The 21,707-nt window shown below is 34.8% G+C and overlaps 1 protein-coding gene and 1 pseudogene across 2 annotated transcripts in view; both read right to left on the bottom strand.

Moving 5' to 3' along the window:
- Nucleotides 1-21,707, bottom strand: part of SBF2 (SET binding factor 2) — a 382,774-nt gene that overhangs the window by 262,185 nt on the left and 98,882 nt on the right. The window lies entirely within an intron of this gene.
- LOC116155375 (large ribosomal subunit protein eL6-like) lies at nucleotides 7,533-8,955 on the bottom strand (annotated as a pseudogene).

Here is a 21,707-nt window from a genome sequence, read left to right as displayed (position 1 = left end):
TTCCTCTTTTATATTACACAAGTTTTCCACTAAGATTCCTATTCCTTCTTTTAATTTCTAATCATTTTAAACAAACTTTTAAAAAAATTTCTTCTTGAAGTATAATTGATTAACAATATTATATTAGGTTCAGGTGTACAGCATAGTGATTTAACATTTTTACAGATTGTAATCCATTGATTATGATATGGATGACTTCATCATTGTTACAGAAATTCCTGGCTTCAGTGAACAAATAAATGTATTCTTTTAGATGGTTTTTCCATGAAATAATACAAATAATCCCAGAAATGTATATTTCTATCCCAAGTACTAGCAGTTCTAATCTCTTCCATAAATCATCTTTTTAATAAAGAACTGCAATATATGTTGTGTATTTTCTGAAGTAATTGTGACAATAATGATAACAAATACATTTGGGTAGTATGTTAAGAATTTACATAATCCTTTAAGTAAATTTAAAACACAGTATCTTTCCTTTGTTCCTTACAACCACTTTGGGAAGATGATAGGCCAGGATTTACTACCCTCATTTTATTTATTTTTACTGAAGTATAGTTGGTTTACAACACTGTGTTAATTTCTGGTGTATAGCATAGTGATTCAGTTACATATATATGTGTGTGTAGGTAGGTAGGTAGGTAGGTAGGTAGATAGATAGATTTCCTTTTCATATTCTTTTTCATCATAGGCCATTACAAGGTATTCAGTATAGTTCCCTATGTTATATAGTAAGATCTTACTGTTAATCTAGCTTATATATAGTAGTTAGTATCTGCAAATCCCAAACTCCCAGTTTATCTCTCCACATTCCCCTTTCCCCTCCGGTAACCACAATTTGTTTTCATGTCTGTGAGTCTGTTTCTGTTTTGTAAGTAAGTTCATTTGTGTTACTTTGTTAGATTTCCCATATAAGTAATGTCATACAGTATTTTTCTTTCTCTTTCTGGCTTACTTCACTTAGAATGACATTCTCCAGGTTCATCCATGTTGCTGCAAATAGAGTTATTTTATTCTTTCTTGTGGCTGAGTAGTATTCCATCACAACTTCTTTACCCAGTCATTTGTGAATGGACTTTTATGTTGCTTCCATATCTTGGCTATTGTAAATAGTGCTCTGAACACTGGAGTATATGTACCTTTTTAAATTAGAGTTTCCCCTCCGGATATATGCCCAGGAGTGGGGTTGCTGGATCATAGGGTAAGTCTATTTTTAGTTTTTTAAGGAATCTCCATACTGTTTCCCATAATGGTTGCACCAAACTACATTCCCACCAACAGTGTAGGAGGGTTCCCTTTTCTCCACACCATCTCCAGTATTTATCTTTTGTAGACTTATTAATGATGGCCATTCTGACTGGTGTGAGATGATACCTCATTGTAGTTTTGATTGCATTTCTCTGATAATTAGCGATATTAGCATTTTTTCATGTGTCTACTTGTCATTTGTATGTCTTCACTGGAGAAATGTTTCTTTAGTTCTGCCCATTTTTGGATTGGGTTTTTGTTGTTGTTGTTGTTGTTTGTTTGTTTTTTGGTCTTGTTTAAGTCTTTAAGCCATTTCTGAGCTCTCAAATTCTGTTCCATTGATCCATATGTCTGTTTTTGTGCCAATACTATGCTGTTTTGATTACTGTAGCTCTGTAGTACTCTGTGAAGTCGGGGGGGGGGGGGTTATTCCTCTGGCTTCAATCTTTTTCTTCTTTCTACTTTTGCAATCCTGGGTCTTTGGTGATTCCACATAACTTTTAGGATTATTTGTTCTAGTTCTGTGAAAATGTCCTGGGTAATCTGACAGAGATCACAAAAACCTATAGATTGCTTTGGGCAGTATGGCCATTTTAGCAATATTAATTCTTCTAATCAAAGGGCATGGAATATCTTTCCATTTCTTTAAATCATCTTTAATTTCCTTAATCAATGTTTTATAGTTCTCCATGTATAAGTCTTTCACCTTGGTCTCGTTTACTCCTAAGTTGTTGGTTTTTTTTTTTTTTTTTTTTGATGCACTTTTTAAAAGGGACTGTTTTTGTTGTTGTTTTTAACTTTCCTTTTCTGATATTTCATTGTTAGTGTAAAGAAATGCAAAGGAATTCTGTATGTTAATCTTATATCCTGCTACCCTGCTCAATTTGTTTATCAGCTCTAGTAGTTTTTGTGTGGAGTCTTTAGAGTTTTCTATATATAGTATCATGTTATCTGCATATAGTGACAATTTTACCTTTTCTCTTCCAATCTGGATCCGTTTTATTTCTTTTTCTTGTCTTATTGCTATGGCTAGGACTTCCAATACTATGTTGAATAGAAATGGTGAGAGTGAATATCCTTGTCTTCCCAATTTTTAGTGTTTTTTGATTTGTTTTATTTTTTTAATGGAGGTACTGGGGATTGAACCTAGACTTCATGCAAGCTAAGCATCCACTCTACCACTGAGCTATTTCCCTCCCCCCACCCCTCATTTTAGACATAAAATTGAGGTCCAAAGCTGTTGGTTCATGTGCACACACAGAAATAAACACTATACTCTCACTTACTATTCTTTAGTAGTACACAGCTGATCATCTATTACTGTAATTCTTTTTTGTTTCCTGCCAATTCTGGATATTAAAGTCCTACAACACTCCCCACCTATTTTAGTGCATCAGTCATTAGTATAAAATACTAACTGAGACTCCAAATCTACCAGACACACAACACTGCTATAAGCATTATGAAAACATCATGTAATCTCAATTCTAAGACATATCTTTTAGCACTTCAATGTTTCTATAATCACGATAGATCTTCCAATTAACATCCAGAGAAGCCTGCCGGTGACTATGCAGAGAAGTAAGTTATGACACTACTATAAACACAAATGTGCATTTAAATATTTACCTGTTCATCTGAGTATTATTTTGGTTGAGATATCTGAATTTGTGGCACCAAATGTGACTGAATTTTAATTCGAACTGAATCCCTAGGTATCTGACAGATTTTTTTAAAAGATTATACTGTGATGCTGCTCTGAAACAGACAGTAAGAATATACATATAAAGTTGAATACCACATACCAGGTAAGATAATTAAGTACAGTGGGAAAATGTGAAATCTTTAAGAACTGATTGCTGAATTCCAAAGCCAGGACAGAATTTATACATCAGGGAAAATTCAGGTATTCTTTTCCTAACATTCCAATGAAGCACTGACAGATCAATTTTCTAAAACTCTTCTTTTGTCATGTTATTCTCCGGCTCGAGAATCTATAATAGCTTCTTATTGCCTCCTAATTCAAAGACACACCTCTACACAATTTTCAAGGCCATCCATTAACTGGCTTCATAAATTTATGCAATTTTCATTTCCATTTTCCCCTCACTTCTGCCTCCCTGAGTCTCTGCTTCAGTCATGTCAGTCTCTTAAAGGAAGTTCCCATCTTTCCTACAACCCTGCCTTGATTTGTTCACTTCCCCCCATTATCTTCTTCTAAACAAATAAAACCCTGTCCTACCCTCAAATGCAACTCAAGTCTTAATTTACTTAATTTTCAGTTCCTGCTGTAGTTAGAGACACTCTTAAATTATCTATGACACTTACCTATTTATTTGTTTCTTAACTATTGCTTTTTCCTAACTTAGATCTTAAGAGCTTTGGAAATATAAACCCATCATCCATCCTTTCTCTTATCCACTAGAGGAGAGAAATTCTATTAGAAAGAACAGGAATTTTTTCCTATCTCCTTAAAAGATAGTAAACTAAATCTCAGAGAAATTAAATGAAATGCCCAGATCAAAGAGCTAAATACAAATAGTTCAACCTAGACAAAAACCCTTTTTAGAGACCTTTCCCTTCAACATAGTATTGACACCTGAGTTAAGGAGCAAAACAAAAGGTATATATCAAACCCAGGTCCTATTTCGCTTTTTACCTTAATATAAAAAATAAAATTAGAAACAGAGCCACTATATACTTCTATTACTTACATGCAAACCCACTGACATTCCTCTTTCTCAATTAGACTGAAAGTTTATGAACACTGAATTATAGTTCCAATACAAATTAGGTGTGGTTACTGCAAGGGGAGGGGAGAGAGAGAATTAGTTATGCACTTCCTTAGAGAGACACGAAGTTGTATTTAACCTTGGTTAAAGCAGCTTAAGAGTCTCTCTTGGGTGCTATTTACACATTTTTTTTTCCTGATTTCAGTCATGCAATATGATTCCATTTGGGATTTCACGTAAAGTTGGAATGCTGTATTCCCTAAGGAAAGAGCAGTGTTTAGTTAAAAAAAAAAAAAAAGGAATGTGATACTTCTGGTCAAAAGTTCTCTTTCTGGAATTCATGATAAATGAAAAGAATTTTGGCTGTTTCTATGCCGTTCTACATCCCACAAGCAACGTGCAGTTCCTCATGTCACTACAACCTGGTTATTCACTGAAACAACTGATCTTATTACAAAACAAGTTAAAGAAACAAACAAAGCCTCCTTCAGTTCCTGCCTTGATTCATTATTAGAATTCACCTTTCCTTTCACCTCACCCACAATCCCAGATATTGAATGCCAAATGTTGGTCTCACTGAAAGACAGGACATTATACAATTTAAACATCAGCGAAATTGAATTCAGCTATCCTTAGTCACTGACTGATGACTCTATTCCTATTTGTACATTTTTAGAGTAATACTATGTCCTTCCTGGAAGTCCTTTTTGCATTCCAGATTACAACAGGGACTGAAGTACAACAAAGGAAAAATGCAAAAAGTCAAGTATCAGGACAAGAGTTAGAGGCATACACACATATGTAGGTAAGTCTGGGTCAAATTTCTATTCAGTAAGATAATAATCTTTAATACAAAATTTTAAATAAAATTTCAAATACTTAATTTAGCCTAAAACAACTTCCACCCAAAATCAGAGATAATGATTAAAGTAGTGAAAATTTATTTCTAAAACTTAAAACTGTTATAAAATAATTTTATAAGAATACTAGAAATCACACTTAAACAGCTATACACATTCTGTATCTAAACTGACCAAGGTTCATTCAACAAATGACAATTATCTTTACTTCTACTGCTGATTACCTGCTGGGAGCACCAAAACAAAAAACAAAAAAAAAATCCTTCCTCCGTTAGAGTCACATCTGCAGGAAAAAGGCTGCTAAAAAAAGAACGGTCTGCTCTTCCAAGTTAATATCCTGCCAGTAGATACTTTGCAATGCTCAGGGCTGAAAACTGTTTTCAAAGAAATAATTTTATATTTTCATATATTTAAGGCAGAAATTCCAGACTCAGAAAATTAAAATGGTAGTTGTACTATTATTTAATATTAATATATTCTACTGAATAAGTCTGCCACTTTTGCCTGAGGCTCTGATTTGTACCATATTTTCTAAAACCCCATAATAACAAAAATCGTCTCAGTACTCCCCTTCCCCCTTGCCTTTGAGCAAATCTATTCACCATCTATGATTTTCATGTGTAAATACTAGTATCAACAAGAAACTAGAGACAAATTTCATTTTGAAAAATCCAGAAAGTGAGAATATGGATATATGTACAGATAAAAATTTTGAAATAAAACAACAAGCACTAACTACTCTTGTTGAACTGCACTTAATCTTTCAAATAAGCAGAAGTTTAGGTTTTCCCCTTCCTCCCTCCCCAGCTCCTGCCAAACACCTTTCTACTTACTGTTTCTAAAAGTTTGACCAATTTAGAGACCTTATATAAGTGCAAGCATACAATGAACCTCAAGGTTCATCCATGTTGTACCATGTGACAGGATTTCTTTCTTTTCTAATGCCAATATTCCATTGTATGTATATACCACATTTTCTTTATCCATTCATCAGTCAATAAACATTTGAGTAGCTTATACATTTTAGCTATTCTGAATATTGCTGCTATGAATATAGGCGTACAAATATCTCTTTGAGACTCTACTTTCAATTCTTTGGGGTATATATCCAGAAGTGGAATTGCTAGATCATATGGCAATTCTAGTTTTAATTTTTTGAGGAACTACCATATAGTTTTCCACAACAACTACACCATTTTACAGGACAAAAGTTCCAAATTCTCCACATCCTTGCTAACACTTGCTATTTTCAGGATTCTGGAAAGTAGTCATCCTAATGGGTGTGATCAAAATCACTGTGGTTGTGATTTACACTTCCCAATTACTGATGGTTGACAACACTGAAGGAATTATCTCCAGTCAGAGATATGGAATTGACATGCAAAAGAGAAAATAATCAAGCACAGAGACATAACTGAAATACATTTAGATAACAGTCAAAACCTTCAGGTAACAGTGGTTTGCTTCTTCCACCCCACTTAGCCTGTTTCTTCCCTTGAACACTGCCAGTCTCTCCTTTTTCTATAGAATACTCTCTTTCAATTCAATTCTGTTCTTAAGAAAGGATTTAATGTGAATTTGGGAATGTTTCTGATTTCTCCTAGGGACATTTACATACAAAGCTTTAACATCCTTTATATAAGGAAAGATATTTTTCCCACATTTGGTAAGGAGAAGCTTTAAGCCACAACTGTAAGGCAGAGGTACTCGAGCGCTGGTACTCTCAAGCCAATTTTCAAGATGACTAACTAGTAGTTGGTCACTTATTTCACCTAAGGCTAACCACTTTAGAAATAAAACAACCAACATGGATATAAGAATATACTTTGGTACCCACCAAGTATTTACTTGGAGATCTATAGAATAAACTATATATCTCTTATGTACTTTAGAGTTTAGAGCAAGAACTCAAAGCTGGTCCTGAAAATCTCCTTCATACTTAAATCATCAGAATTTTCCAACCTCACTTCTTCAATACCTTCAATTATGCACAATACAACCAAAACTCTAAAAACAGGCCCAATGAGCAAACAAGGAGTAAAACTACACACCAAAAAATCTTTGTTAAAAGGCATTTGATTTTCCTTGTAGGAGAACCCTTTGGCTCTCACTGAGTTACTGAATACTATCAGTCTACACACAATTTTAGCAAATTTAATGAAATGACTTTCCAATCTATAACAAATGCATCTACATTGGGGTTGAAGATGGAGACATGTAAGTCTGAATAAAGCACAGTCATCTAGGTTGGCCCTCCTACCTGCACATTGCATATTACTTGCAAGCATCACTTATTACAGCATATTATGAGCACTGATACTCATATTGAGTAGCCTTACTCATCAAAGATTAAATTATGTAAGTATGCAATTTTAGAAAGGTGCAAAACTCACAAGATACATACCTTTGCAGCTGCAGCACGCACACACACACACACACACACACACACACACACTTTGTCTACACCTTTCTTCTGCTTTCTGCCAACAGCTACCCAATTTTGATTCTTTTATGAGTCACCGCATAAGTAGCTCATTACTTTGGCTTTACCACTCCCTGCCTAGTCACACCATACCAACCACCTGACGCAACTGGAGGAAACCCTCCCCTTGTTTACCCTACTGAAAGCAAAGCATGCATTGGGATTAGAGTATCACAAGATACTACAAAACTGAACCTAAGAATGCTCTGCTTTGAAAGAGAAAGGCAGAAAGGAAGAGTACTGAGGAAAAGAAATGGAAGAGAAATGGGAGTAAGCATTGAGACATGAGGCCCAGCTAACAAACACAGTTTGAATAAAAATATTCATTCTTCCTCTCTTAATGGTTTATTTATGACAGATACTTTCGGTATAACATACTACTAATACTTGTTCTGCTTTCTTCCTCTTTTTTTGTTTTTTAAATGAATCAGTTCTTTAATTAGGTTCTCTATAGTAAGTTTAGAACACCAATTTGTGAGGATAAACTCCATCTGTGAGAACAAACACAGAGCGGAAGTAGCCCTGGAGCTGAGGAACAGCTTTGATCCTTCACAGAATTTGAGTCCACAGCTTTCTGATCAACCTCATGCTGCTCTGTAATCTTGTATTTCTCTTTCTCTGTGTTAAAGATCTCACCTTCCTAGTGTCTGGGCTTACGCAGCTTCTTTTTGAAGTAAGCATCAGTGAGATGTTCTGGGATTTTTCATACCACTAATGTCAATTTTGGTTGAGGTGGCAATAACAAATTTCTAGTGTGTTCTACAGAGAGGAATTCAACTGAGGGACAGAGGTCCAGTCACAAGAAGCAAACCCCTCCTCAGCTGCTTCAGGAAAATGACCCTCTTGCCTCTGTGGCAACCAGTGAGGATGATGAGAATGGTCCTGGGAGTGATGCTGGCACACAGTTTCCTCACATGCTTACTGGACGGTTTCTTGCCATGGCTCAACGGCTTTCGAGGTACATCTTCAGTAGGAGATCTAGATTTTGCTAAGTTTAACCACACAGGTGCCACCATTCTTGTCACCACCAACTGGTTTTATGACAGTAGCAAGAATCCTCACCTTTTTTTTCTTTTCAATCTTGGATTTAGCTGCTGAATACTTCCTCCCGTACAAGGCCTTTCTGGAATACACAGCCGATCAAGAATATCGGCCAATTCCTCTGACTAGGACAGGGTTTCAACTGCAGTGGGGCATCCCCTTCTTAACCTTCTTCCCCTTTTTAACCTTGCAGCCAGCAGCATCAACCTTCTTGCCTTCAGATTTTTTTCTCCTTAGTGTCTGGATTCTCAGTTTTTTCTTTCACCTGCCATTTTGCAAGATGGGAAAGCCTTCCTCTCAATATCATTAGGAAAAACTAAAGATTATCCCTGCTATCTGAGTAGTTTTATAAAACTCCACAATTATCCAATACTTTGTTTAGCCTTTTTGCACCTCTACTTGTTCTTTTTTTGCTATCTTCATTAGGTTTTCTGTATTGCTGCTTACAGTGATGCTGCTTTCATATAATTCAGTGCAATGCTTTCTGTATTTTCAACGTTCTGGAACTGTCCTAACAATTTAAGAATTATCAGTTGCCTGTTAACGAGCTACACTAGAAAGAGTAGTAGGTCAATAAATGGGCATGCTGCCCTTTCCTATGACAAATCTCTAACAACTCTTTTCTTAAAACTTTATAAAAACTTTTATTAGAAGTTTTCATCTTAGTATAGCACAGGGAAATATATACAAGATCTTGTGGTAGCTCACAGCGAAAAAAATGCGACAATGAATATATGTATGTTCATGTATAACTGAAAAATTGTGCTCTACACTGGAATTTGACACAACATTGTAAAATGACTATAACTCAATTTCAAAATGTTGAAAACAGGTTTCATCTTAGAATAATTTTAGACTTACAGAAAAGTTGTAAATACAATAGAATTCTTGTCTATTCTTTACCAGTTTCCTCTAATGTTAACATCTTATATAGCCATGGTACATTTGTCCGAACTAAGAAATTATCATCAGTGAAATATGATTAACTAAGCTACAGACTCTATGCAGATTCCCACTTTCCCCACTATGGTCCCTTTTCTGTTTCAGGATACCAAATGTACTTACTGTCATGACCCCTTAGTCTCCTATGATCCATAATAGATAAGCAATCTTTGCTTTTCTTTCTTTTTTTTCCCCTATATCATGACAGTTTTTAAAAGCACTGGTCAGAAATTTGGTAGTGTCCTGCAGTTTGGGTTTGTCTAAGGTGTCCTCATGCCTATACAGCCATTATGAGTTTGAGGAAGAATGTCACAGAAGTAAAGGTCTTTCTTGTTGCATCATTATCAAGTGGTACAGTCCATCAACATGACTGACAACATCAACGCTGATGACTTGAATGACTTAGATAGTACCAGTGTTTTTCACTACATCCACTGTTATCAATCTGTTCAGGTTTTCTTCTTCTTCTTGAGTTTTGTTCTGATAGTATATATTTTGTTTAAAAAATTTTGCCTCATTTAGAATTTAAAACTATGTATGTTTAAACTGCACAGAATATTTTACTCTTTATTGTTAATGTCCTCTAAATCTGCAGATTTTTGGTTTTCTCAGTCCAGAGACAATATATTATTATTTTCTTTCTTAGATTTTTGGGGGATTTGGCCTATTTTGCATATCTTTTGTTTTGAGTTTTATTTTCAATTATATTTTTGGTTTTCTAATTAACTATCACTTCTTAACTCCAGGATTTTTATCAAAGAAGCATATTAGGATCTTGACAAGATGGACAGGGTATTGATAGATCAAAAAGTGATGTGAAGGCAAACAGAACAATGTACATGACTAAAGAAAAGGACTGGAAAAAAATGGGGGATGTAATCTGATTTAGCTAGAATACATAAAACATGCAGGATGAAAAAGTAAGAATAGATGTACACAATACTGAAAAGGTTCAAATAAAATATTCAGTAAATAGACCTCCTCAAAAAATTAAGCATAAAATTTTCATATGATCCAGCAATCCCATCTCTGAATATATTTCCCCAAAAAACTGACAGCAAGAACTTAAAAAAGATATGTGCACACAGATACTCATTGCAGCATTATTCACAATAGCCAAAAAGTAAAAATAACCCAAACATCCACTGATGGATGAATGGATAAGCAAAATGTAATATACAAATAAAATGGGGTAGTATTTATCTTTAAAATAAGGAGTTAAATTCTGATACTTGCTATACTCTAGATAAACCTTAAAATAATTATATTAAATAAAATAAGCAAGACATAAAATAACAAATATTATATGATTCCATACATATGAGATGCCTAAAATAGGCAAATTCACAGAGACAGAAAGGAGAAAACAGGTTACCAGAGAAGGACAGGAAAGGGGAACAGAGACCTGTTAGTAATGAGTACACAGTTTCATTTTGAGATTAAAAAAAAATTCAGGAAATGGATAGCGGTGATTTTTTAACCACAATGTGATTATACTTAATGCCACTGAACAGTACATTTTAAAATGGTTAGGACAGTAAGTTTTATGCTATGTATTCTTTACAATTTTTATAGTGGTAAATTAAAAAGCATAAAATTTAGGATCTTAGCCAATTTAAAAGTAATTCAGTGGTATTAAATACATTCTTCTTATTTTCCAGTTTATTGAGATATAACTGACACATAATATAAGTTTAAGGTGTACAGTATAATGGTCCGACTTACATATACCTTGGAACAATTACCACAAAAAGTTTAGTGACCATCCATCATCTCATAAAGATACAAAATAAAAGAAAAAAGGGGAAAAAAGTTTTTGCTACTTTTTTCCTGTGGCAAGAACTCATAGGATTTACTCTCTTAACAATGTACATATATAACATACAACAGTGTTTATTATTCATCTTACACATTATATCACTTGTACTTATAACTGGAAGTCTATACCTTTTGACCACTTTCATCCAGTTACCCCTCCCTGAACCACCACCTCCGCTAACCACAAATCTGATCTCTCTTTCTATGAGTTTGTTTGCTTTATAAAGTATAACTGACCTACAATACTGTTACTTCCTGGTGCACAACATAGTGATTCGCTATTCCTATACATTAAAAAAAGATCACCATGATCAGTATAGTTACCATGTGTCATCTTACAAAGATATTATGTAATTATTTACTATAATCTCCATGCTGTACATTTCACTCATATGACTCATTTATTTTGTAACTAGAAGTACATACCTCTTAATCTCCCTCACCTATTTCACACACCTCTCCACCACCCTCCCCACTGGCAACTACATGTTTGTTCTCTGTATCTATGATGCTATTTATGTTCTGTTCTGTTTGTTCATTTGTTTTGATTTTTATATTCCACATAAAAGCGAAATCATACAATATTTATCTTTCTCTATCTGATTTATTTCACTTACTGTAATACCTTCTAGGTCTATCCATGTTGTCACAAATGGCAAGATTTCACTTTTCTTGTGGATAAGTAATATTTCTTCACATACATCACATCTTCTTTATCCATTCACCTATCTATGAAGACTTAGGTTGCTTCCATATCTTAGCTATTGCAAATAATGCTGCAATGAACACAGGGGTACATACACTGTTTTGAATTAGTATTTTTGTTTCCTTTGGAAAAACACCCATCAGTGGGATTGCAGGATCATATGATAGTCCTAGTTTTTATTTTTTGAGGAATCTTCATACTGTTTTCCATAGTGACTGAACCAATTTACATTCCCACCAACAGTGCACAAGAGTTCACTTTTGTCCCTGTCCTCACCAACACTTACTACTTATTGTCTTTTTGATAACAGCCATCCTAAAAGGTGTGAGATGATATCTCACTATGGTTTTGAATTATATTACCCTGATGATTAGTGATGTTAAGCATCTTTTCATGTGTCTGTTCAGCATTGGAATTTGGAGGAAAATGTCTATTCAGGTTTTCTGCCCATTTTTTACTAAGAATGATTTTTCATGTTGAGTGGTATGAGCCCTTTGTATATTTTGGATACTAACCCCTTTTCAGATATATCATGTGGAAATGTCTTTTCCCACTCAGCAGGCAGCCTTTCCATTTTGTTGATAGTTTCCTTTGCTGTGCAGAAGCTTTTAGTTTCATATTGTTCCATTTGTTTATTTTTGCTTTTGTTTCCCTTACCTGAGGAGACAGAACCAAAAAACATATTTCTAAGACCAACGTCAAAGAGCATATAGCATATGCTTTCTTCTGTAAGTTTTATGGTTTCAGGTCTTACATTCAAATCTTTAATCCATTTTGAGTTTATTTTTTAATACAATGTGGGAAAGTACTCTAGTTTGATTCTTTTGCATGTAGCTGTCCAGTTTTCCCAACACCATTTATTAAAGAGGTTGTCTTTTCACCATTGTATATAGCCCTGACTCCTTTATTGTAGATTAATTGACCATATAAATGTGGGTTGATTTCTGGGCTCTCCTTTCTGTTCCATTGATCTATGTGTCTGGTTTTGTGCAAGTACTATATTGTTTTGATTACTGTAGCTTTGTAGTATAGTTTGAAATCACGGAACATGATACCTCCAGCTCTGTTCTTCTTAAGATTGTCTTGGCTATTCAGGATCTTTTATATTTCCACACAAATTTTGGAATTATTTGTTCTAGTTTTGTGAAAAATCCAATTTGTATTTTGATAGAAACTGTACTGAATCTGCAGACTGCCTTTGGCAGTATGGTCATTTTAACAATATTAATTCTTCCAATCCATGAGCACGATAAATCTTTCTATTTCTTTGTATCATCTTTAATTTCTTTCATCAATGTCTTACAGTTTGCCAAGTATGGATCTTTTACCTCCTTAGTTAGATTTATACCTAATTACTTTATTATTTTTGATGTGATTATAAACGGAATTGTTTTAATTTCACTTTCTAATATCTCAGTTAACAGCATTAGTGTATAGTGTATAAAAACACAACAAATTTCCTTGTATTAATTTTGTACCTTGCAACTTTACCAAATTCATTTATTACTTCTAATAGCTCTTTAGTGGCATCTTTAGGATTTTCAACATCTAGTAACATATCATATGCAAACAGTGACAGTTTTACTTCTTCCTTTCCAATTTGGATGCCTTTTATTTTCATTTTCTTGTCTGAATGCTGTGGCTAGGACTTCCAATGCTATGTTGCATGAAAGTGGCGAGAGTGGGCAACCTTGTCTTGTTATTGATCTTAGAGAAAATGCTTTCAGTTTTTCACTGTTGAGTATGGTGTTGCCTGTAGTTTTCCAATATGTGGTCTTTAATATGCTGAAGTATATTCCCTCCGTACCTACTTTGTTCAAAGTCGTTATCAATAAATTGATGTTGAATTCTGTCAAAAGACTTCTTTGCATCAATTGAGATAATCATTTGATTTTTATTCTCCAATATGCTAATGTGGTATATCAAACTGTATGATATGCAGATGTAGAACCATCTTTGCATTCCTGGGATAAACCTCACTTGATCATGGTGCATGACCCTTTTCATGTATTGATGAATTCAGTTTGCTAGTATTTTCTTGAGGATGTCTGCATTCCTGTTCATCAGGGATACTGGCCTGTAATTTTTTGTGTGTGGTGTCTCTGTCTGGTTTTGGTATCAGGGTGATACTGGCCTCACAGAATAAGTCCAAAAGCTTTCCTTCCTCTTCCATTTTTGTGGAATCATTTGAGAAGAATAAGCATTAATTCTTCTTTAAATGTTTGGTAGAATTCACCATGAAGCTGTCTAGTCCCGGAGTTCTGTTTTTTGAGAGTTGTTGATTATTGATTTATTTTCATTACTAGAAATCAGTCTGTTCATAATTTTTTATTTCTTCCTGATTCAGTTTTGGGAGATTGTATGTTTCTAGGAATTTACCCATTTCTTCTAGTTGTCCATTTTATTGTCATATAATTGTTCTCTAATGATCCTTTGTATTTCTGTGGTGTTGGTTGTAACTTCTCCTATTTCATTACTGATTTTATTTGGGCCCTCTCTGTTTTTTTCTTGGTAAATCTGGCTATAGAGTTTTATCAATTTTGTGTTTCTTTTCAAAGAACAAGCTCTATGTTTCACTGATCATTTCTATTGTTTTTTATCTCTATTTCTGCTGATCTTTATTCTTTCCTTCTACTAACTGGATTTTGTTTGTTCTTCCTTTTTTGTTCCTTCAGGTGTAAAGTTAAATTGTTTGAGATTTTTCTTATTTCCTAAGGTAGGCTCTTATCACTGTAAACTTCCCTGTCAGAACTGCTTTTGCTGTTTCTGATAGATGGTTGTGTTTCCATTTTCATTTGCCTCCAGGTTATTTTTTCTTAATTTCCTTTTTAATTTCTTCAGTGACCCCTTGGTTATTTAGCAGTATATTGTCTAGCCTCCATGTGTTTGTGTACTTTGCAGTTTTTTTTTCTTTATAGTTGATTTCCAGTCTCACATTGTTGTGGTTGGAAAAGATGCTTGCTATAACACTGATCTTAAATTTATTGAGACTTGTTTTGTGACCTAGAGTATGACCTATCCTGGAGAATGGTCCATGTGCATTAAAAATAATGTATACTTTTCTGATTTCAGATGGAATGTTCTCTCTATATATCAATTAAATCCATATCATCTACTGTGTCATTTAAGGCCAGTGTTTCCTTATTGATTTTCTGTGTGCATGATCTGTCCATTAACGGAGGTTAAAGTCTCCTACTATTACTCTGTTACTGTCAATTTCTCCCTTTACGTCTGTTAGTATTTGCTTTATGTATTTAGGTGTTCCTATGTTAGGTGCATATACATTTACAAGTATTGTATCTTTGTTGGACTGAACCCTTTATCATTATGAAATGCTCTTCATCTCTTGTTAGTCTCTATTTTAAAGTCTATTGTGTCTGATACAAGTATTGCTACATCCACTTTTTTATTTCCGTTTGCATGAATATCTTTTTTCATCCCCTCACCTTCAGTCTGTGTATGTCTTTAGACCTGAAATGAGTCTCTTACAGGTAGCATATTATCTTGGTCTTTTTTTTTTTAATCCATTCAGCCACTCTATATCTTTTCACTGGAGCATTTAATCAATTTATATTTAAAGTAATTATTGAGAGCTATGTACTCATTGCCATTTTATTAATCGTATTGGGACATTTTTGGATTTTTTTATTCCTTTCTTCTTCTTTTGCTCTCGTCCCTTGTGATTTGATGACTATTTTTAGTGTTATGTTTGGATTCCTTTTTCTTTTTTATGTGTCTATTTTAAATTTTTTATTTGTAATTACCAAGAGAATAGAGCAGTCTCCCCCTCACCCGTGTGTGTGTGTGTGTGTGTGTGTGTGTGTGTGTGTGTGTGTGTGTGTGTAAGAGAGAGAGAGAGACAGAGAGAAAAACAGAAAGACAGAAAGAGAGAAATTATATTAAATTGATGTTCTCTTAAGTTCAAACATACACTAATAATTCTGCATTTTACTATCTCCTCCACATTTAAAGTTTTCAACATCACATTTTATGTCTTTTTCTCTTGTGTATCCCTTAACTACTTATTGAGGATATAGACGAGTTTACTACTTTTGTCTTTTAAACTTCCTACCAGCTTTCTAAGTGGTTGATCTATTACCTGCACTGATATTTGTCTTTACTAAGATTGTTTTCCTTTTGTTATTTTCATATTTCTAGTTGTGGTCTCTTCTTTTCTTTTTTGCTTACAGAAGTCCCTTTAACATTTCTTGGAAAGCTGTTTTGTGGTGCTTTTAGCTTTTGCTTCTCTGTAAAACTTTTGATTTCTCCATCAAATCTGAAAGAAAGTCTTGCCGGGCAGAGTATTCTTGGTTGTAGGTTTTCCCCTTTCATCACTTTAAATATATGGTTCTGATCCTTTCTGGCTTGTGAAGTTTCTCCTGAAAAGTCAGTTGACAGTCTTGTGGAAGTTTCCCTTATTTATAACTAATTGTGTCTCCCTTGTCTCTTTTAATATTCTCTCTTTAATTTCTGTCATTTTAATTACAATGTTTCTTGGTATGGATCTCTGGGTTGATCTTGTTTAAGATTCTCTGTGCTTTCTGGATGTGGATGTCTGTTTCCTTTGCCAGGTTAGGGAAATTTTCAGCTATTATGGCTTCAAATAAGTTCTCTGCCCTTTCTCTCTCTTCTCCTTCTGGAACCCTTATAGTATAAATGTTATTATACTTGATGTTGTCCCAGAGGTTTCTTAAACTATCCTCATTTTTAAAACTCTTTTTTTTCTTTTTTCAGTTCTGCTTGGGTGAATTCTACTACTCTGTCTTCCAGTTCACTGATCCACTCCTCTGTATCATCTAATCCACTGTCGATTCCCTCCAGTATATTTTCAATTACAGTTACTGTTTTCTTCAGCTCGGATTCATCTTTATGTTTCTTAACTCTCTGTTAAACTTCTCACTGTGCTCATCCATTCTCCCAAGTTCATTGTGCATCTTTATGGTTATTACCTAGAACTCTTTATTGGCTAGATTATCTATTTCCACTTTGTTTAGTTTTTCTTCTGGGATTTTATCATGTTCCTTTCCTTGTAACGTAATTCTCTGGCACCTGATTTTGCCTAATTCTCTGTGTTTATTTATACATATTAGGTAGGTTAGTTACATTTACTGATCTTCAAGAAGTGGCCTTATGTAGGATACATCCTACGGAGCTCAGTTGCACACTTCTCTCTGGTCACTAGAGGTATATGATCTAGGGGTGCCCCATATTTGGGCTGTATGAACTTTTCTGCTGTGGCAGGGCCAACAACTGTGGGTGTGCTGGTAGGTGGGTCTGGTTCCTGGCCCAAATGGCTGCTGATGCTGCCTCATGTGAAGGCTCCTGGCTGCTGCTGGGTACTAGCATGGCTGGCTGTAAGGCTCACGGCTGGTTCCTAACTGCTGGTAGGCAGTGCCAGATCCCAGGCAGGTCAGCTGGTTGTTGGTGCTAGGGGTCTCAAGAATGGTGCTGACCTGTTGTTGAGTGGGGCCAGTGCCTGCGGGATTCCAAGGCTGATATCAGCCCACTGGTGGGTAGAGCCAGGTCCTGGGAAAGCTGGTGGGTGTATCTGGGTTCCCGTATGGTTTGCTGCTTGGCTTGGGTGTCCCAGAACTGGTATTGACTGGCTAGAGGGCAGGTAAGCTCCAGGCAGTAACAGGCTAGGGGGAAGACCCCAAAATGGTGTTGCTAGCACCAGTGCCCTCATGGTAGATTAAGCTCTCAAAAACGACTGCTGCTGGCATCTATGTCCCCAGGGAGAGTGCCAGTTGCCTCCTGCTGCTCTGGGAGGCTCTCCAAGATTAGCAAGTAGACCTGACCCAGACTTATTTCAAATTACTGCCTCTGTGCTGGCTCTTAATGCATGTGAGATTTTGTACATGCCATTTAAGAGTGAAGTCTGTTTCTGACAGCCCTCCAAGACTTTCCAATGGAAGCCCTACTGGCCTTCAAAGCCCAGTATTCTAAGGGCTCCTCTTTCCAATGGAGGAGCCCCAGGATGGGGTCCAAGGTGGGGATTGGACCCTTCGCTCCTTGGGGAGAACCTCTGCAATTCTGATTATCCTCCCATTTGTAAGTTACCTACCTAGGAGTGGGGGTCTTGACTACATTGTGTCTCTGCTCCTCTAAGTCATCGCATTGTGGTTCCTTCTTTATATCTTTGCACAAATTTGGCATTCAAATAACTGCTGGATAAATTAATGAAATGGCTAATCTTTTATAAAGTTCAAAGAGTTTACTGATGCTTATATCATTAACAATAAACCCACTTCCCTTCAAAAAACTTGATTCTGCCTTCCTGAAAACTAAGAGCAAATGTTTTATTTTTGCAAGGATCCTCAGAAAGTATCCATCTATCTCAGTTCTCACCTATGTTACAATAGGTTCTAATACTAAGAACATATGCCTGTTAAAGAATCTGTAGTGGTACATCACACACTGGTTAAAGACTTTGATGACAGTGGAATTAGATGAAAGTATAGTATGAAATTTCAAAGTCCTAAGAAAAACTATTTTGACTGAAGTGAGAAATAATAATAATAAAATAGTATTTTGTCAGTTTTATTAATTTAGAAACTCAATTTATGGGAAAAAATGCTTAACAAAATAAAAAGTAGTGAAAAAATATAAATAAATATAAGGTATTGAACTTACAGAGTCGAAAACCTTTCATAACTTTAAAACAGGTAAGGGGAATAGCTGTTTTCTTCTGAACTATATTTTCTAATCATTTTGATATGAATAAATGTTTATTTTTCTACTTGTTTTCTTATCTAGTGTAATTCAGCTCTCAAAATGGAATTTCTCTACACTGACCAACACAGATAATATCCAAACATTGACCCCAGGCTCAGAGTCCTGTATGTCACAGAATACTATTTCTTGCTCCTTTGCTATAATTTTCTTGGTACTAAGAAGCCTTAAGAAAAATGGTTACGTTGTTACCTGCATGCAATTTCTCTCCTCTCCTCAAAGCAATCAATAGCTATTTATTAAACACATAGCCAAGCACTGTGCTTGAGCACCGAGGAAACTAACAAATTAAATTATGATCCTTCTGTAATTTTTTAAAAATTTAGTCTATTGTTATTTTCCTTGATGCTCACGTTATCTTTACTCACCTAAGAACCTTCAACAACCACAGGTTTGATCTGTTAAACATATTGCACATCCAACCACTTCTCTCCACATCCACTTCCATTGCTTGGTTCAAACCACTGAACTCTTTAACAGAGCTGTTGTAATAACTAACTAGCTAACAAACTAACAGATCTCTACTTTCACTCTTATTTAGGTGTAGGCTAGTACGTGAGCCTTCTAAACCTAGACTGTCATTTCAGTATTTTTTACTTAAGCATAAAAAGTTTATCATGATAATTTTCAAATATTAAAAAAGAATCTGATGAAAACGCATATTCCTCCCACCCAGACTTAACAATTATTAAGAGTTTGTCACCACTGCTTTTTTTAATGAGATATAATTGATATATGATATTACATTAGTTTCAGTTGTACAGCATAGTGATTCAATATTTATGTACGTTGTGAAATGATCAGGGCCTCCTTGGCTTTTATTGAAAGCAATTAATTGGAAGTCATCTAACTTCCAAAACGACCTGTAGCCAGATATAAGCATGACTTAGTTTCCGATTTTCTGGGAAATATACAAAACGGCTTTCAAAAAATTATCTTATGAATATTAATTACAGGTTATTCTTTCACCTAGAGAAAGTTTCTTTAACCAAATCACTAAAAGAAGATGGGAAATTTTTAAGATGTTCTTAAATTTCAATATACCTCTAGTAAAACAGCATTTGACTTTATTTTGAAATAATTATAGAATCTAAGCAATTTGAAAAGCATACAGAAGAGGCTTCTTGTACTCTTCACTCATTTTCTCCCAATGGTTACTACAGTACAATATCAAAACCAGAAAACTGACATTGGTACAATGTGTATAGCTCTGTGTCATTTTATCACTTGTATATGTTTGTGTAATCACCATCTAAAACAAGAAATAAAATTATTTCATTACTATAAAAATGTTGCTCACGCTACATCTTTATAGTTCTACCCAACTCCCTCCTCCATCTCAATCCCCTGGCAATCAGTAATTTGTTCCTAATTTGACCTCCGTAATTTTGTTATTTTGAGAATGCTATATAAATGAAATCATATACTATGAGTTTTTGTGAGATTGACTTTTTTCCCACAGCATAATGCCTTTAAGATCCATCCACATTGTTCAGTGTACCAAAAGTTTATTACTTTTCATTGCTGAGTATGCCATGGTGTATATGTAGCAGTCTGTATAACCATTCACTTACTGTAAGACATTGTGTCAGATATGTGGTTTGACTTGCAGTTTAATTCCATTGTGGTACAAGAACAAACTCTTTATGATTTCAATTCTTTAAAATTTTTTCAGGTTGTAAAATTATAGATTTACAGAACATAAATGTTCTATTAATGTTGACTAGATTCTGTCGGTTGACAGTACATCCTTGCTGATTTTCTGTCTAGTTGTTCTGTCAACTGTTGAGAGAAAGCTGTTGAAGTCTATTAATTAAAATTGCAAATTTGTTTATTTCTCTTTTCAGTTCTATCAGTTTTGCTTCACATTTTTGCAACTCTGCTGGGATGCATACACATTTAAAATTGCTAAGACTTCTTGATGGATCAATGCTATTACTATTCTGTAATGTCCCTCTCTATTCTGGGTGTTTTTTGTTTGTTTGTTTGTTTGTTTGTTGCTCTGAAGTTTACTTTATCTGACATTAATATACTCATTTCTACTTTATTTTGATTAATGTTTGCATGGTATAGCTTTTCTTTCAACTACTTTTTTCAAACTACCTATATTATTATATTTGAAATAAGTTCTTATAGATACCATAAAATAGTTGATTTTTTACACACTCTGCCAGTATCTCTTTTAATTGGTGTACCTACACCATTTACATTTAATGCCATTATTTACATAACATGGCTTACATCTGCCATTTTATTTTTTATTTTCTGTTTGTCCTCTCTGTTTTACATTTCCTTATTTGCTCTTTTCCTGCCTTTCTGTAGGTTACTCAAATATTTTTTAGACTTCCATTTTTTTTTATTTATTTATAGTGCTTTTGAGTATATTTTCTAAATAGGCTTTGTACTGGTTGCTCTAAGTATTACATCATATGTACCTAACATCACGGTCAACTAGTGTCAACATTCATCCAATTTGAGTGAAACGTAGGAACTTTGCCTCCCTTTATGTTCCTTTAGCTTCCTCCACTTGTAATATACTTATATTTTAAATATTTCCTCTATACGTTGAGAACCACATCAGACAGTGTGTTACAAGTTTTGCTTCAATTGTCAAACAATCAAAAGGGAACTTTACTGTATTTACCTACTTTTACTTTCTGTTGTTCTTTCTTCCTCCCTAATATTCCTGTTTTCCCTCTTTTAACAGTTCCTTTCTGTTTAGAGAACTTCTTTTAGTCATTCATATAGGGTAGATCTGCTAATGACAAATTCAGATGTGTTTCCTAACACCAACAATTAATTCTCCAAAACCAGGACCAAGTGTTCAACAATTCAATTCTGACATTAACTACTTGGCGTTAGTGCAGATGCCACAGGTTAAGACTGCCCCTCACGTCAAATGCCAGTCACAGGTCTTGAGTCTCCAGCCTACTCACACTTTTGAAGGACCTGACTACAAATTCAGGGGTTCCTATGACCTCCCCCTGCAACAAGTACAATAATTTGCTAGATTGGCTCATGTAACTCAGGAAAATACTGTCCTTGTGTTTACTGGTTATTGTAAAAGACACAACTCAGAAACTGCCAAATGGAAGAGAAAAATAGAGTAAGATATGCAAGGGGGAGAGTCATGGAACTTCCATGCC

The sequence above is a fragment of the Camelus dromedarius genome, chromosome 12 (genome assembly GCF_036321535.1).
Source record: "Camelus dromedarius isolate mCamDro1 chromosome 12, mCamDro1.pat, whole genome shotgun sequence".
NCBI classification, from domain to species: domain Eukaryota; kingdom Metazoa; phylum Chordata; class Mammalia; order Artiodactyla; family Camelidae; genus Camelus; species Camelus dromedarius.
This window is presented reverse-complemented; position numbering and strand designations above follow the sequence as displayed.